Raw genomic sequence first — 19617 nt, 5'->3', positions numbered from 1 at the left:
AGGGGGAAAAGAAGAGCAGGTTAGTAGAAACCAGAAAGGTCAATGTTAATGACATCCACACTAGAGTGCCCCGATGGAAATTGAGGTGTGGTTCCCCCCAATTTACAGATGACCTTGGTGGGATAGCACTTGGACAGACATGTGAGAATGCGAGTGGGACTCAAAACTGAAATGGTGAGCCACTGGGAGGTCCCTGTCACTGGTGCAGGCAGAGCAAAGGTGCTCAGCAAAGCAATCTCTCTCTCTGTGCCCAGTCCTTCTGATGTAGAGAAGGCCACAAAGGGATCACTGCCTGGTTAATAGATGAATGAGAGAGAGAAAGAAAACAACAAAGGGACTTTTAAAAGAAGCTGTAAAATGCAGGTTGGAGTAATTGAATTTGGAAACCATAAGGAGAATGCTGGACACATCTGGTTGGATAAAATTCCTTGGTGGAAAGAACTTGCTTGGATTTATTCTGTGTTTGTAGTGAAGTATTCTATACTGAGCAACTATAGACATCAGCTTACACATTGTCAAGCTAATATCTACACCGGCAAGCCTCATGTAAAACTGACACCTCCAGGCTTGCATGCTGGCCTTATATACATCACTGGTTCTGTCACATGGACAGGAAATGACATAATCAGTGATGTGATCAGCCCAGATAAAAACCTGTGTTGGATGCAGGTCAGTTTTCCACAGCATATCTGCCATTTTGTGAGCTGGTTTGCTTGCTGGTAAGTGGGTCACCATGTGTCTTCTAATTCTAAAACTACGTGTAATACCTACATTTTGCATTTATATTTTGCATGGCAGTCAATGAGGTACTTTTAAATTATAGCAATGTTGGAAGTACATTATTGAAATTGCACACAGACAGGTCTCTTGAACTAGGTTGATTAATATCTGTTTTAGATGATGGTTGAGGGATCGATATCAACTAAGACATTCTGATATCTACACCAAAATGCCAGAGGAAATCAGTAGGTCTTGAAACACCCAGGAGGTAGAGAGAGGTGAAAATCCAATGATGGTTACATATCTTTTTACATGCCTCAGCTGTGAGACCTGCTGAGTTCTTTCAGCACTTTTGTGTTTTACTACAACCACAGCATCTGCGGACTTCTGTGTTTCATCCCATTATGATAGTTACTTTTTTTTCTACATTGGATAACAGTTTGAGATCTCCATCCGCTTGAAGCCTGTGTTGCTGTGGAGAAAGTTTAAAATTGCATTTCCAATAATGCAGTAACTTCCACCCCCCACCTTTGACCAAAGCAACTTCTGAGGTTGTGTGCCCGGTGTTCTGGAGGTGAGATGAAGAAGATAGGCAGAAAATGGAAAAGAAAACTGAGGTTGCAGGTTTTGGACTCTTTTTACCACTTTGTCCACGAGACATGTTTGTCTCTCACAGCTGGATCCATTCTACAGAGTCTCATTCCAAGCAGAGTCGAAATCAAACAAGATTAAAAGTTTCAGTAAACATAAAGGAAAAACAAAATACCCCATGATCGTAAATCTCCCAATGAGGACCGATGATATTTTCACAACTGGGAGTCATCACGAAATAGAAGGTCAACTGTTAACCTTTATTCACAGTAGCTGGCTGCAACCATCAAAGATGGCATTAATCAGATTGGGATAAATTGTTCTCTAATTTGTTTTAATTCTTTCAAACTTGGAATGTTGCAGATTTTTTTTTGGTGGGATTGTTTTAAGTTTGTGTCTGCATTATTTGGGACGTTACATAATATTTGTCTCTGGATATTTAACTTGAATGTGATTCATAGTTCCATGCAAAAAAACTTGAATGTGTATATTTGATTATATTATTTTTCTTGCTTATAACCCAACCAACCAATTTTCCCCTGCAACCGCTGCAACCATGTCTGCCTGTCCCGCATCGGACTTGTCAGCCACAAACGAGCCTGCAGCTGACGTGGACTTTTTACCCCCTCCATAAATCTTCGTCCGCGAAGCCAAGCCAAAGAAAGAATATTTTATTAAATAATGAATGTGTTGAAAGCTATGAGCAATATCAGTTGACATATTTAAGCATTCAATGTCAAGGAACCACTATTGTATCTCTCAATGCGCACATCAGTCCAACATCTGCAGGAGTAGAAGACTGTAGCAGATTTTGGATTTTCCACAATTTTAATTGTTTCCCCAGAGTTTAGATAATGTGAAATTGAAGTTTGAAAGCAATAATTAATTTATGTTTGTAATTACCAAATATTCCAGGCATCCAATTATGAGGTTAGGTTGAGAGCTTTAGATCGAGTTTATTCTGAGTGCAGGAACTGGATGGGTCCACCATTGCAACAACAGGTGGTGAAGCTGGTGAACTAAAGGGCAGCCAAAATTATAGAAATGTTAGAATCAGAATTTAATGTCATGAACGTGTCGTGAAATTCATTGTTTTTCAGCAGCGATCATGGTGCATTTATATAAATTACGTCATAAAATAAAGACAAATAGTGCAAGAAAAGGTCAAAGTAAGGCTCTGTTTGTGGTTCAGGAATCAGATGGCAGGAGGGAAGAAGCTGTCCTTGTGCTACTGAGTGCTCATCTTCAGGCTCCACTACCTTTCTTCCGATGGTAGCAGAGTAAAGATAGCATGGCCTGAGAGGAGGAGGTCCTTAAGCATTGACATTGCTTTCTTAAGGCACCACCTCTTGTAGATGTCCTCGATGGTATGAAGGCTGGTGCTGTGATGTTGCAACCCAAATTACCAACCTTCTGGAGTTTTTTTCCCTTGTCCTCCACATTGGCGTCTCCATACCAGGCAGTGATGCAACTAGCCAGGGTGCTCTCCATGGTACATGTGTAGAAGTTTTTGAGTGTCTTTGGTGACATACTGAATCTCCTCAAAGTAAAGCCACTGTCGAGCCTTTTCATGATTGCATCGACATGGAAGCTCTAGGACAGATCCTTGATGATGTCGACAACCAGGAATTTGAAGTGCTTGACCTTTTCCACTGCTGAGCCCTCGATGAGGACTGGATCATGTTCTCCTGACTTCCTCCTGAAGTCCACAGTCATCTCCTTGGTCTTGTTAATGTTGAGTGCAAGGTTGTTGATGTGACACCACTCAATTAACTGATCTATCTCCCTCCTGTATGCTTCCTGTAAGGTAAAACATCATGAGATGGGAATGTGTAAGGAGTTACCCTGTGCAGGGCTGTAACAAGATGTGAATGCATCCTTGTACTTACAAGATAAGAGAGACATTGATGGATTGAGAGGCAGGAAGCTAGCAGGGAAAGGATAGCAACAGTTTTAGTCATTGGACAAGTAATGATATGATGATGTTCTAAGCACATATCCAAGGGTATAAAAAATCACCATTTTGCTGATAACGGCAGAATGCATTCTCCGACTAACATGGTTAGTTGCAAGTGTTACAATCCGGTAATAAAGAACAAAGAACCCTGATTTCGACTCAGCCTGGTGTTTGTCTCACTCATTCATGAACAAAGCAGACCTAACATGTTCTAAGCACGTATCCAAGGGTATAAAAAATCACCATTTTGCTGATAACGGCAGAATGCATTCTCCGACTAACATGGTTAGTTGCAAGTGTTACAATCCGGTAATAAAGAACAAAGAACCCTGATTTCGACTCAGTCTGGTGTTTGTCTCACTCATTCATGAACAAAGCAGACCTAACATTCCTCATTGCAGGTTTGTAATTCTGCCGATGACATTTGCAAATTTGTAGAATTGTACAGTGAATAGAGCAGTGAGCAAACATCCTTGAGGAGGAGATTTGTTTCAAATTCATACTGACTATGGTCTTCTGATGAGGAAGTCAAGGATCCAATTGCGGGGGGGGGGGGGGGAGGAAGGGAGGGAGGGGAGGATAAAGTGGCCCAGGTTTTGGAACCTGTTGACGGGCATTGAGGGAATAATGATGTTAAAGGCTGAGCTGTAATCGATCAAGAACAGCTGTATGAGCTGTTGTTTTCTAGGTGATCCAGAGCTGAGTGGAGAGCCAGTGACATTGTTGGTGTGAGGAAAAATCTGGATTTCAGACAGATTGTTGACTTCAGACATGTGCTACATTCTTGACCAGACTATACACAGTCGATTTAGTCCATTTTATAGATGGAAATAATTTGTGGATAAAGTTCGCATTTATATGTTGCACTTTAATTGCTGGGCTGACCACTATGACTCGGTTGTAGTTCCTCTGAGTAGGACAGAATCCAATTCCACTTGCACGGGGGTGAACAGAAACATCTGGACTCTAGTGAAGAAGTGAGGGATGGCAGTGTTTTCAGGGGTGTCATTTTGGTGCAGGACCTTCAACTGTTGTCTACTCTGCTCTTTCACTTGGATCCTTGCCCATAATTATATCCCAACAGGAACTACTTATCAATGATTGGGTTAAATGGAGGTTAAAAGAGGTGCCATGACTTCCTTTTTAAGTTTAAAAATAACCCATAATTGCTGGATTTACAAATGCGTTTCTTAAGGAATGTGTTGATTTCTTTTGCTCATGGCAGGAGAAGATTGTGACTCCTGTGGTCTGAGGGAGCGGGAGAACGATTGGATCCTCCTGACTTTGAGGCAGTCTCTGCACAAATGTCTGCCGAACATAGGCGGGGGTGGCACAATTAGTGTAGCGGGTAGCGCACCGCTGTTACAGCGCCAGCAATCCGGGTTCGAATCCGACACTCTCTGTAAGGAGTTCTCCCTGTGTCTGTGGGTTTTGGCCTTGTGCTCTGGTTTTCTCCCACTCTTTAAAACGTATGGGGGGGTGGGCTGTGCGTCAATTGGGTATAATTGGGCGGCATGAGCTCTGCTGTATGTCTAAACACAAACATCTGCTATAATCTACACATCTATGCCCTGTGAAAGACATCGTTCTGAGCTAGAAATTTCTTCTGTGGATTAAGGAGAATTGGGCCCATGTGAGGCATGACAAAGAAGCTTTACAATTCTCTGAGGCTCTTTGCCTTTCATTTTCCTGTGCTGGGAGAAAAGTCCACAGAGTCCACCCCCATCTTGAAATAACCACTCCAAAGGCATTCAGACATTCCAGGCACAGAAATGGAATAAACTCGAATATCAGACAAAGGTCATGGATTTAGATTGCTGAATTGTTCTAAACTGCTCATTTTTGCCTCCTTAATATGCTGACAGCTGTTCATTTGATGTGCTTTTTTAAAAATCCTACATAGAATGTGGCTATCACAAGCAAGGCAGGCATTTGTGGTCCATCTCTCATCACCCTTCAACCGAGATGACTTCATAGAGCAGCTGTGAATTTGCCATCACATCTAGGACAGCTAGTAAAACTTCCCTTGTTTAAGGGGCATGAGTTGACTAAATGTTTTATTTTTAAAACAACAATCTGGCTGCCATTACTATTGCTGAATTGAAGTGTCTTATTGTCATGTAAGCTGAGACGCACTGAAATATGAAATCCTAATTTTGCATACTATCCAGGAAAGTCAACTAGTACGGTAGATAGTGCAATAATAACAAATACACATACAAGCAAATAATGTGTCAAAGCAGTACAAAAAAAGTGTAGAGAAAACTACAATTTGAAACCATGCAGAGACATTCCCTTTTTCCACTGAGAGGTCTAGTTAAGGGTCTGTCCAAGCAGGAGAAAGACTGTCGGTTGGTTATATTTTCAAGCTCGTGAACCTCTTCCCAGATGAAAGGTGGGGGGGGGGGGGGCAGGGGGGAAGAAGAGAAGTGAGTTTGACAGGGGTAGCATCATTCTTATAAAGATGCTATCAGATTTCCCAAGAGGAGATATCAACAGAGTCAAGAGAGGTGAGTTTCGTTTGCCTGATGGCCTGAACCCTATGTAGTTTTTTTTTTCAGCCTTGGAAGAGCTGTTTGCGTACTGCGCGGTGATGCCACATCTAGACAGGATACCTTCGAAGGTGCAACTATAAGAGCTGCTAAGAGATTGTGAGGACATGTAGAACTTCCTTTGGCTACTGAAAAAATAATATCTTAGTCAGCACATCAACATCATTCTACTAGATCCAAGAAGTTGATTTCAGATTTCAGATTTATTTTTATTTTTCAATATTTTTATTAACATTGAAATTTTGCATCCCAAAATACAGAGTACATGTTAAAATTCAAAAAGATACATTACACAAATCATTTAATCCAAGATACCCCAGATTATGTTGTACTGGTATCATATTATTTTAAAATAAAAAGGAAAATCTAAACCCACAACCAAGAATGAATCTACTGGGCCCAAAGAAAAAGAAAAGAAAGACAGAATTTTTAATCAGTGACAAATTACCTCATTAGTCAACAGTTCTACCTTCATAACAAATCAAAGATTATGAAAATAATTCAAAAAGGGTCCCCAAAGTGTTTGAAATGTTGATTTATTGACATCACATACCACCCTGAGATTCTTATTCTGTGCGCAAGGCTGAATTACCACATATTGGTAGTGCAAAAGAAAATTGTACAGAGGTGCTTCTCAACTTACAATGGGGTTACGTTCTGGCAAACCGATCATCAGTTGACAAAGAATACCGCACCTACCATTTTATATAATTAAAATTTTGAATACCTTTATTCCACACTGGGGGGAAAAAAAAACATTAATGTACGCAACTGAAAGCACATTGGGCATGGAGAATGTTTGAAGCATTGAATTAAAATTAATTGCTGGATGGTGAGGATGATGGGAGTGTTAAAGCAACAGGGAGAGAAGTGCATCGCATATATCGCAAGCACGGGAACTGATCGGAATTCAAAATTGAAAGTATGGATTCGAACCAACGTAACTTTGAAAATCGTATATCAGACCATCGTAAGTAGGGGAGCACCTGTACATATAAACAAATAAAGAACTGTAAACAGATAATGAATGTAAACAAACTGACTGTGAAATAGAGAGAATTATTTTTTTTAAATCAATAAAGTGCACAAGTAAGAGTCCTTAAATGAGTCTCTGATTGAGTTTGTTGTTGAGGAGTCCAATGGTGGAGGGGTAGCAGCTGTTCCTCAACCTGGTGGTGTGCGACTTGTAGCATCTATACCTTTTCCCTTATTGTAGCAGTGAGAACAGAGCGTGTGCTGGGTGGTATGGATCTTTGATGATTGCTGCTGCTCTCCAACAGCAGCATTCTCTTTAGATGTTCTCGATAGCGGGGATGTTTTGCCTGCGATGTCCTGGGCTGTATCCATAACCTTTTGCAGTCATTAATGTAGGTTACTACACTTTCTTGGCACCGGTGTGATTGATGTCTGTTAGAAACAGGTGTGTAACCACATTGTGCTGGAATGAGATATTGAAGATATCTATGAATACATTGGTAAATTGTCTTTTTGTTCCAGAATATATTCAATTAAATATTTTTAAATTCTTTGTCTGATTGGGATTTCAACTCTTGTCTCCTGACCGTGAATCTGGTGTTTTGGATTATCAATTCAATGAAACAATCATTACCTACTGTGCCCAGAAGGGGAGTGATACTGGTCTACTTTTAGCCTCTTCCTACCCTTCTTCTATGAATGCCTGCGTCTTTCCACTGCCAAGCGCTTCAAATTAGAGTTGTCCAATTTACTTTATTGTCATGTGTATAGAGATAGAGTGAAAGGCTGTTTTAAGTGCTATCCAGGTAGTCGGCACCACTCTAAGATCATAAGAAATAGGAGCAGGACTAGGCTATCTGGCCAGTCAAACCTACCCTGCCATTCATTGAGATAATGGCTGATCTAATAATAGGATCATCTCCACCAACCTGCTTTTTCCCAATATCTCTTAATTCCCCTACTCTGTAAAAAAAAAAACCTACACAACCTTGTCTTAAATATATTAACTGAGATAGCTTCCACTGCTTCAACGGGCTGCAAAGTCACAGATTCACCACCCTCTGGGAAAAGTAGTTCCTACTATTTCTGTCCTAAATCTACTACCCTGCATCTTGTGGCTATATTCCCTAGTTCTAGTGTCCCCCATAATGGACACAAATTACCAACTCAATTTTATCTATGCCTTTCATAAGTTTCTATAAGATCCCCTCTCGTTCTTCTAAATTCCAGGGAGTATAATCCCAGACAACTCAATCTCTCCTCATAGGCTAACCCGCTCATCTCTGGAATCAACCTGGTGATCCTCCTCAGCACTGCCTCCAAAGCCAATTCATCCTTCCTCAAGTGAAGAGACCAGAATTGTACGCAGAACTCCAGATGAGGCCTCACCAGCACCTTGTCCATTTGCAGTATTACCTCCCTGCTCTTAAATTCAATCCCTCTAGCAATGAAAGCCAACATACCATTTGCCTTATTTAAAGTCTGCTGCACCTGCAAACCAACCTTTTGCGATTCATGTGCAAGCACTCCCAAGTCCTTCTGCATGGCAGTATGCTGCAATCATTTTCCATTTAAATAATATTCTGATCTTCCATTCTCCAAAGTGGATAACCTCACATTGTACTCCACCTGCCAGACCCTTGCCCACTCACTTATCCTATCTATATCTCTCTGCAGACTCTCGGTATCCTCTGCCCAATTTGCTTTTTACTCCATTTTGGGATATCACAAAACTTAGATACACTAGACTTTGTCCCCTCTTCCAGATCATTAATGTACATCATGAACAGATGTGGGCCCAGTACCAATCCCTGTGGTACCCTGCTCCCTACTGATTTCCAACCAGAATAAAAACACCCCCTGAATTTTAAAATTCATAGAAAACAATAAGCAAAGTACCCATAAAGAGGTGAATTTTCAAATAAGCTTTCTATCATTTTAACCTAAGGTCAAATCAAAATCATAGTCCCAGCAGGATTCATCTGTAGCCTCCAAAACTGTCCTGTTTACTGACAACCCTTTCTCTCCCCCTGCCCCCTTCCCACCCTGAGTAGATGTTTTGCCTCCCAGGGATGAACAGTCTTTGGAAATACTACAGGTAGGTTTTGGGCAAAACCTGGTCATTTCCTGTCCTCAGACTACACTGGTAAAATTAGTTTGTGTCCTCTAGGCTTGAAATCGATAATTCTGTGCCTCAAAATATGCAGTCTTCTCCAAATGGATATGCCCATGACTAATTATGTAGAATTAACATCTCAGGACCAAACAGGCCAATGGCATTATTAATGCTCCCGATGACCCTCATCCCACTTCATCAATGCATCCTTCTAATACTTTCTTCTTTCACTAATTGCTTAAGCTGTACAATAAAAAGGCACACATTTCCTCCAATTTACTGTATTCAAAGCACAAAAGTACTGAGAGTATGTGCAAAAAAAAAGTGATTTGTAACTAAATGTAATAAAGGCCCAGAGAAAGTGCGAGCTGCATTTCCACTGGAGACCAGTTTGTGCATTATACTGTGCACTATTCGTTACTGATACACTGTCTATCATTCAAAGATTTTAAATTACCTTGAATTTCCTGACAGTGGCGAGCCTGCTAAGTGTGATTTTACCGGAGAAGGATCTTCCAGAGAGAACATCTAGATTGAAGCCAGCTCTCATGTGGTCAATGAGATCCAAAACTGGACAAGAAGTTCAGGTCATGTTTGACAAATGTACTAGAGTTCTTTGACAATATATCATGGAGGTGACTAGAAAGGGACTGATGGATGTTATCTGTTTGGGTTTTGATAAGATGTTCAATCATGTGCCGCATAAAAGCATCCATGTGGGACCTCTGCCTCATCCATCCCTCCCTGTCCTCTTTACACTCCTTCTGTCCCAATTTTCCTCAGTCCTAATGAAAAATTTCGGCTCAAAACATCAACCATTCTTTCTCGGCTGCTTGACCTGCTGAGTTTTTGAGGACTTGGCCAGGTACACCAGTACTGTCTGGTCCAGACACTTTTTGAGGAATCTCCCTCCTGAAGGTTCTACTCATGTCAGCCTCAGAGACCAGAGGTACAGTTGCTGGTGAAGACAGCTACCTAGATTTTTGCAGAGTAGAGGAATTAAGGATAATGTGGCACAACAGCCTTGTTGTTATTGAATAGTTCAACAGACAGACAGAGTAAGCAAGCCTGACTTCTGGTTCTATTTCTTGTACAAAACCCTCAAACTATGAAGAATAAAAAATGCTTACAAAACTGCTTAGACACCTGGCTAAAACACTAGAAGGGCTCAGGCCCGAAACATCAGTAATACCTGAATATCCTTTGGATGCTCTAAGACCTGCTGAGTTCCTCCAGCATTTCTGCATTTTTTTTTAAAAACACTCCCCAGTCTTAAAGGGCAGTGATGCAGTCAAAATGTTTGGGATACTCATGAACAACTCTGCAAATGCATTTAAAAACTATTAAAATGAATAAACCTATTTAAAATTCTCAGATGATGCATTTTTTTTTTAAAAAATGGATTAAATTAACACTTGAAAATACTTGTAGATAAATACACTGAGATGAGCTGAACAAATGCAAGAAATAGAAATGGCCTCACCTTTCCCAATTATAGGTGTTCGTCACTATAGGAATGAAAGGTGTCTCTGATGTTAAGTCAATCTCCCTTTGCAAAACTTGAATAAAGCAGCTTCCTTACTGACTTTTGTGTTCAGTCACAGCACCCAGCTCTGTGGCAGGAATGTAGGATAACCCTGGCATTTCCAAGCAAAGCTTTTAAGAACACATGGGCACAAATACTGCTACTTCAATGCAAACACCATCAAACGTCAATGAAGTAGAAGATATTGGTAATCACCATGAAATCTATGACCACAAAATACGCTTCAAACTGCAAATAAAACCAGGAGCACGAACTTCACAGCATTTTGATACATATGAATTCCCCAAATAAGATTCCATGCTTCAAGACACTGCACTGAACTATGAGATCTTTTTTGGTGCCATATTTTACAGACAATGGTTATCATGGTGGGAGCTGACAGATTATGCTCTCTATGCCATTAATCTCTCCCTGGTACCCATTATTTAACTGCTATCTCAATGAAAGGTTGAAGCATTCACACAAAGCTTGTTTTAAGATGATAAGTGAAACAAGAAAGTCTGCAGATTCTGTGATTGTAGTAAATACTCCAACACTTTTGTGTATTTAAGGTGATAATAGTTGTCCAAAGTCACTTGATGGATAAACTGATAAGAATATAATTCTGCATTCTTTTTAATGGCAAATTAAGCAGGGGTTAAGTAGCTATTGTTCCAAATAAAATCATGCTTTTGTAGCTACATCTGATATCAATTGGAATTTCCACTTCCTGGTGCTAATTTAGATTCAAGAGTTAGATTTAGAAACCAAAAAAAATCAAAATGGTTCTGTACAGTTGTAATTTGAGAGGAGTGATTTAATTACATAAAATGTGGATTGTTGGTATTGAAAATTAGCTTTATTCTATATTTTTAATTTATTTTCAACACTTTAGAAGCTAATTCCACTAATTACACGTAATTAATCACCAACCCTGCATGTTTTGGAGAGTGGTGGAAACTGGATGTCAAAGTTGCATGGGTGATATTAAGTGAGAATCACTGTCCAGCTTGTTAACAATTAAGCAATTTTTAAATTAGTGTAAGAGCCAAAATTTGATTTAATTTGTTTACATACCTTGTTAGGTGGGCATCATGCTGGTCCCCGCAGGCGTCCTGAGTGTGTTCGGCTGAGTGTGTTGTTACACCTCACCAGCAGCAATTTAGAGATACATAAAGAGATGAGTTAAGTTTAACACAAAATTTGTTAATAATAGAATTACCTCAATAAACTTAACACCTGAATATAAACCTTTATGGCAACTCTACCTTAACAACAGGTGTTTTTTAAAATTTTTCTTTTGGGGAGGGATGGGGGAATAAAAAGAAAAATTAAATAATCTATCATTTTGTATCTTTTTATTTCATTGTTTATGATGAAGAATTATATGTTTGTATTCAAATGAAAAATAAAATTATCAAAAGAAAATCATTTCAAATTTACGTGTTAAATAAAAGATTAAATACACCTGGACTTTTATTGAAACTAATTGAAAGCACATCACTAATGTGTCTCACTTAGCCTTCGAACGACTATTTATTGGATCGAATTCACTATAATTAGCTTTACTTGATACCTGTGGCATCAGAAAAAAAAGATTTCATTTCAAAACTGAAGAGTCGAACATGGATCATTCAAAGATTAACTTCAAGCTATGTTTGCCCATTGGTTAAGTCTCTCCACTCTTATCCAGAGCCCAGATTATTGATCAGAAACAATGAATTTGAATACTTAATGGCCAGAATTGTGCTGATGGCTAGCTGGCAATTCTATGGCTACAATGGATTTGGATAGGGCATTCTGAATATATGCGCTCTATACGTCTTGCTGCAACCCTGGACAGGGCACTGGGCTCAGACTTAGTTCTGTTACATGGGTTGGACATCGATTTGATCTGTCCTTCCTTTTTTCAGCCATAGTGGGTGAATGCATTTCATCTCCATTAATTTGAATGGAGTTTCTGAGGGTCAGTAAAAGATAAATGAAGATCTTTTAAACAATACTTAAAGGGATTTTTAATAAAATAGTTAGAGGTCAAAGGTGATATTGAATATATTTATTACTTTTGAGTAGTTTAAACGTTATGGGGAGAAGAACAGGAGAGGGGGTTGTGGGAAAAAAGCATCAGCTCATGATTAAATGGCAGAGCAGACTTGATGGGCTGAACAGCCTATTTCTGCTCCTCAGACTTTTGGTCTTGTTTCAGTTTTTTCTCAATAATTTTGGTCATCATCATATCTCAAAATATTGCAAAAGGCCTTTGATAAGACTGGCTTTCAGAACCCCATCAAAGCAGTCGTTAGGCAGTCATGAGTTCCACTGGCTTATGGAACACAGCAAGATGTTGGGAGCTGCATGGCCACAAGGGGTCAGCGCCCCGTGGACATTCTGTCAGTGGCAAAGAACAGGTTCAACGTGGCCAGTGTCAGTAAAACTTGATTCAGAAGCCATTAAAATAAAACCACTGGATTGCTACAAGAAGGTATCTATCTCACCCTGTCCTCTACTCTAGCTTCCCTTCTCCACATCCCCAGTCTCAATGGGCAGGGTAGTTGGTGTAATAGATAGCACAAGGCTATTACAGAGCCAATTGCTGCAAGAAGTTTGAATATTCTCCCCATAATCTGTGTGGGTTTCCTCAGTGCTCTGGTTTCATCCCACCCTCCAAAACATACAGAGTTGTAGGTTAATTGAGTTTAATTTGGTGACACGAGTCCTCATGGCTGGACTCGGCTTTTTTCTGTGTTTATACATTTAATTTAAAGATAAAGGGTTTCGGTTTGAAACATCCACCATTTTTTTTTTCTCCCACTGGTGCTGCTTGGCCCACTGAGTTTCTCCAACAAGAAGTTTAGCATCAGATTACAGCATCCACAGTCTTCTAGTATCTCCATGCAACATTTAAAGTTCACTGGCCTGCAAAATCTACTCACAGGACAAACATGGATCATTCAAAGATTAACTTCAAGCTATGTTTGCCCATTGGTTAAGTCTCTCCACTCTTATCCAGAGCCCAGATTATTGATCAGAAACAATGAATTTGAATACTTAATGGCCATAATTGTGCTGATGGCTAGCTGGCAATTCTGTGGCTACAATGGATTTGGATAGGGCATTCTGAATATATGCGCTCTATACGTCTTGCTGCAACCCTGGACAGGGCACTGTGTTTTCCTCCAGAAAACACAATTTCAACACTCAAATTTTGTTCTTTGGCCTCAGGTCTGTAAGCTCCTGCACTCTCAAGCACAGCTTCAGATGTGCCAAGGTTCCTTTGCATCTTCCAGGCTGTTGATGCTTCGTTCAGAGAGACAACATTAAAACGCATGAATGGTGAGAAGTGGGTAAGAGGTGAATATGTACTATCCCATTAAAATGTGGAAGACAGGCCTCAGTTTGCTGATGTACATGATTCTCAGGGATGGTGCCCCACCGCTTCCCTTTTATCCAAATGTAATCACAAACAGTGTCCCATTGAAACACTAACCAGGACTCGAGCCTGCTTAGTTTATGAAATTAGTTAAGAGCAAACATCTGTGGATTGAAGCCAATCATCCCTTCTCCATTCAGATTCCTTTGAACAAGCAATGGGGGTGTGGGTGTGTGTGTCTATTTAAGTATAAGGAATTTCTCAGCTACATAAATCTTAATTATTATCTAGAAATGAAATAAATCGCATTTGTAACATCTCACACACTCCTTCACATGGTAATTTTTTTAAAATGTAATCTCTTTTCCAGTCCCTTTATCTCTCTCATTATCCCATTTCTTTTTTTCTGTCGGTTTATTTGACTTTTTAAATATCATGGACCAAGAAGTCTTCTCAAATATCAGCTCTTTCACACTTGTCACCATTTAAAAGCCCTTTTAAATCCTCTGTGGATGGCCTCATAATTGCCTACATTGAAACCTATTTGCCAAAATTTTCCTCCTTTTCTTCAATCCATCAATATCTCTTTGTAATTACTGTTGCACGATTGTAATTTACTACAATGTAATTTAGAGCAGTCATTCCCAACCTTTGTTTTTGGCTACGGCTCCCTTGGGACTCTGCTCAAAGTTTATGGCCTCCATTCCCTGTGAAGCCATCAAGTTTAGTTGCTTTCTGCCGTACTTCTCTCCCACCGACTACGTAAAAACAAAAAAAATTATGATTTCAATCCATGGCTCCCCTTAAATGTGCTGTTGCCCTCTTTGAGAATGGCTGATGTTGTTAATAGCCCTGATGAACTTGGACATTGTCCTCCTGGTGAACCAGATCACACAAAGTCTGGTCACAGGAAGGACGTGGAGGCTAGAGAAAGAGCACAGAAGGGATTAGCCAGGATGTGTCTTGGATTAAAGGGTATGAACTACAGTTGGACAAAGCAAAGATGTTTTCTCTGGAGACGGAGTTTATAAAATTCTGAGAAGCATAAATTGGGTAGATAAAATCAGTTTCCCAGGGGAAAAAAAGATTAAATACAACAGGACATGCACTTAGGTTATAGGAGAGGGAGGTTCAGGGGGTGGGGGGGGGGAGTTTAAAGGAGGGCATTTTTTTTCACTCTGACAATGGGAGAAGCAGGGAACATGCTGTCAAGGATAGTGGTGGATGCAAACAATAGTATTTCAAAGCCTTCTAGATTCCGCAACTTGATTTTCCAACTCTGGCCAACAAGTGATTCCCTTTCTCAACAAACATTGGATTTTTTTGGTATTTTTCTTCAGGTCTCTTCTTTCTTCTTCCAATCTCTTATCAACTTCTCATACACATCAAATGTTCTTGCAGCAGCACAAATGTTGGTTTTCTTGGCCATTTCTATCAGTTTCAATTTAACACCCATTTCATACTTTCATTGCAAGTTACGTTGTTTCGATGGACCCTCCATGATCGCAATTATCTCCAGGCATCGCCCAGCAGATCAATCCGTGCGATCTAAACTTATGTTCTACTTTAAGCAATCCCTATACCATAAGTGCTCTATGATTAGTAAGAGTTGGCTTATTGTGGTATGTGAGTGGAAAGAAAAAGTTTGAAAACCACTGTTTTAATGGTACCTAATCGGCTCATTATGTGCACAGTTTCACAACTCCAAAGGAAATGTGCCAATGGCAACATTTCTCAAGCAAAATATTTCAGTAACAATTGGGTCCAGAGCAGTGATTCTTCCTTTCCCACTGACATTCCACCTTAAACAATCCCTTACTAATCACAAAGCGCTCATGGCATAGGGATTACTTAAAATGGTAGCTGAGTGGAAAGAAAAAGGTTGAAAACCACTGGTTTGGAATCATGTTTGGTACAGACAATATGGGCTAAAGGGCCTGTTCCTATGCAGTACAGTCTGATGTCCACAGCATAATTATGCACGATGGCACAGTCTGATGTCCACAGCATAATTATGCACGATGGCTCACACAAATCCAAAACTCACATTTTCCATTGCTGGTATCTGCTGAGTGTTGCTTACTGAGGTGTGGGTACTTGACATCATTCTCCAAGGCCGTCTATATCTTCACCATTGATAGCTGCCTTCTGTGAGAAGCTCAGGTCACTGGAACCCTGTGTGCACATTTGCCCTTGCATTTAATATATTGTTTTGGGAACAGCACCATCTAGTGTAAGGAGAGTTTCTCAATGATAATAAATAGTACTGTAATTTTAATAATAAAGAATGGGAATGTTCATGAATAGTGCTATAATAATCATTGGTAAAGAGAATATTTATTTTTAAAGTTATTTCCACCAACAGTATGAAGATTGTTGGGGGTTGGGGGTGGGGGGGCTATAAGCCAAATCACGCTGCTGATAAAGAAGAGAATGAGCTAAGGTGATGTAGCATTCAAGTAAAAAAAACCACACACAAATGCTGGAGAAACTCATCAGGTCAAACTTTGCCTTTATGTCACAAAAATAAAGATACATCACCAACGTTTCGGGCTTGAGCCCTTCATCAAGGTATGGGGGACCATGAGAGATGTCCGAACAAAAGGGGGGGGGGAGAGAGGGTGGTGAGGTTGGGCGATGATAGGGGGGGGGCGAGGACCGCAGGAAGGGGGAGACAAGTCTAGGCTAGGTGGAGAGAGAAAGGAAGTAGGAACTGGAATAACTAGTGAGGTGGGAGAGGTGGGGAAGGCAAGCTGATTAGTGGAATGCAGTGAACTCAGTGTTCATGCCCTGGGGTTGGAGGGTGCCCAGATGAAAAATGAGGTGTTGTTCCTCCAATCTGTGGGTGGTTAGGGTGGGGTAGTGTAAAAGCCCATGGACAGACATGTGAACTTGAGAGTGTGACTCAGCATTCAAGTCTTTGGTTCTAGAACCACCTCCACCATGAAATAAGAATCAGTTTTGAAGAATGGTTTAGACCAGAAATATTGACAATTCTTCCCCCCACCCCCACAGCTGGTGCCAAGAGGGGCCATTCATGGGCCATACCCCCCCACCAAATAAGTTATTTTGCCCCTGCCACCCACAGGCAAGTCAAGCCTTTGTGGCAAAACTTCTTAATTTATATTTATCATATTCAAAGTAGCTTTTTTGCTAAATGAAATTAAATGAAATAAAACAAAAATAAGAAAAGAACATTACTTAAGCACGTGACGTCTGAAAGGAAGTTACGCTTTACTGGGTGGAATGCATACGTGATGAAGTGGAAGAGGCATTTCAATACTGGAAAGAAGATTTCCACCCTTATCAACACAGAGCAACTATGAAAGAATTATGTTTCCTCTCTGATCGATGTTTTCGGATTTTTGGCAGAAAACCAGTTGCCTTTGCGAGGCAAGATAGAGGTGTTTGATAATGTTGGAGTGGAATAGTGGACTTTTCTTCTCCTTACTGGACTATACACTTAAAAAGGAGCTTGAATTGCCTGAGGTTGTGAAAGTGATCCCTCTAGCGCCATGTACACTTGACACAACATGCAAAATGAACTCCTAAGAACACAGCAGTGTGGTGACAGAGGCTATAATGGAGGAATTAGGAAACTCCTATTACACCTTGAAATTAGGTGGAACCTATAGACGTGTGAGTTTAGCGCCCTAATGATACTGAATTTGCGCCCTTAACTCTCGTGTATGTGCCAACCGAACTCTAATACATGAACCCACAGCACATGTGCCAACTGAAGACTCGCACATGCGCACAGGAAACCAGAAGGCTGCCCCTAGCTTATGGACTCTGGGATGCGACTCAACAGGTAAGTAAGCATATTTTGGCACTTACATGCCCTGTATCCTTGTTATAGAGAATGTAAAAGCCAAAATACAATGTAAATGGGATAAATTGTATATATTTTTTAAATTTTTTAAGTGTCTGTTAGTATAAACAGGTGGATTTAAGTTGCATAGGTCACAAGTTGGGGAGTACCTCTAGTGAGTTTGATTCTGTGTTGGTCTATAGTACAGAGATACGAATGGATGATGTAGGCCTGATGCGCGAGATGACCGAGCACAGTTTCATTGCCAAGTTAGTGCACCCAGTTCTTGCCCTGTTGGACTCACCAAAGAAGCTTCTACTGAAAGAGGACACTGACTTGATGACAGATTTAAATATCGAGGCCAGTGCAACAGCTTGCTTACGGAAACCCCTCTGAGACCCACAATTACCAAACAGAGATTCTGTTATTTATGTCAACTACAGGACATAAGAATGATGATGAGAAAACAGAACTTCGGAGACTGTACTACACCACTGTTGATTTAGAGCTTGGAGAGATCGATCACAGATTCAGTGAGTGAAACTCACAGTTGGCTAGTGTTACTTGTAGCACTGAATCCAGAAAGGGGTACATTTCTTGATGTAAAGGCTGTGAAGCATATTATGGACCTGTCACAATCTCCTATAATTAAGATAGAGTACGAAGTTGCTAAACAGTTTTTCAGCTCACAAAAACCATCAAAGCCAATCGAGGGGGATTGAACTATACAGCCCATCCTCTCAAAGTACCGCACACATCTGATTGGAATTGCCAGTGTACTGACTCCTTTCAAACACATCTTAACATTTAGCGCCTCCACAGCAATGTGCAAAAATTCATTCTCCACTCTGACAAACATATTTCCGAACCACAGACGCCCAATGCTCCACAAAAGAAAGGCCCAGTTGGTTCAGAAAGCGTTTGAGGGGGACCTATACTGAAAATGCACAAATGAGTGGAAGGACACCATTCTTACAAGATTCAGCACCAACACTCGCTGCCTGCAACTCTTCTTAAGCTAGGCCATACATTTAATTCACTCTTTGATGCCAACCTTGGTTTTCATGATTATCACACATGATGTTGAATAATTTTTAGGTCTGTCTGCATTTATTTGGTAAAAGTGGAGTATATAGTCTATTTCAAATGATGTTCTAATGACGTGCACAGGGCAGTGTGTGTGAAAGAGAGAGACTTTTGCAGCAAGAGGGTTGGTGTGTTGGCTGTTGACGGGAAAAGTCTTACTATCATCAGCTAGTGTGTGGTTAGAAAGGGAGAGTTTCTGGCGGGTTGGACGCACAACTGAGAGCTGAGACCAAGGGGAAGCCTCTCAAACAACAGAAGGGGAGTAAGGAAATGATGCCACAGTGGTGGTAATAGTGTAAATAAAAATGAATGTAACAATGTACAGTGATGGAAATTTATGAATCATTTTACTTTGTGTTTAATTTATTTGTGAATAAAGTTTATGTTTGGTTGAGGTACAACGTTCAACATTCAACTTGTTTATAGCATTGAGATATATCAGAAACACAAAATGGTTGCTTTCAAAAATTTGAACCCATACTTATAGGTCTTTACGCTGCAGGTCCAAGTGCAGCAACGGGCGTCATCTTGGGGTTGCGGGTGACACCATCAGAGGGGTGTCACCAAAATGAGTCGAGTGGTTTTGTCTTCCCAGGAGAAGGTCCATGGCAGGTAAGGCACCACCTCCCCCAATCCAAAATGAGTAGGTCCTCAAATGTTAGTTTGCGAAACCCCCCCCCCCCCACCGTGATTATCCTAATGCCCTTGATTGGATCACTTCTGATGCCAATCCTGCCCCCATTGATGCTGCTGAGTTCCTCTACCAATTTGTTTTTTGCTCCACATTCTAAATCTGCAGTGCCTCGTACTTCTTCGTAAGAATCTCTGCTTCATACATGTGGTGAGTTATTGATGTTTTTGAATTGATGAAGCCAAATTCAGGAGATAACCAAAGAAACCTTAAGGCTATAAGA

The 19617-nt window shown here is 40.5% G+C and overlaps 1 long non-coding RNA gene across 1 annotated transcript in view; it reads left to right on the top strand.

The window, feature by feature from the left end:
* Positions 1–653: 653 nt before the first annotated feature.
* Positions 654–19617, top strand: part of LOC138752280 (uncharacterized) — a 102410-nt gene continuing 83446 nt past the window's right edge. Inside the window, exons 1-3 of the long non-coding RNA XR_011350477.1 lie at positions 654–719; positions 13659–13780; positions 19206–19315. This is a non-coding gene — a long non-coding RNA (uncharacterized lncRNA). The remainder of the gene's footprint in view (positions 720–13658; positions 13781–19205; positions 19316–19617) is intronic.

Source organism: Narcine bancroftii, chromosome 2 (assembly GCF_036971445.1).
Source record: "Narcine bancroftii isolate sNarBan1 chromosome 2, sNarBan1.hap1, whole genome shotgun sequence".
In the NCBI taxonomy this organism is placed as follows: Eukaryota; Metazoa; Chordata; class Chondrichthyes; order Torpediniformes; family Narcinidae; genus Narcine; species Narcine bancroftii.
This window is presented reverse-complemented; position numbering and strand designations above follow the sequence as displayed.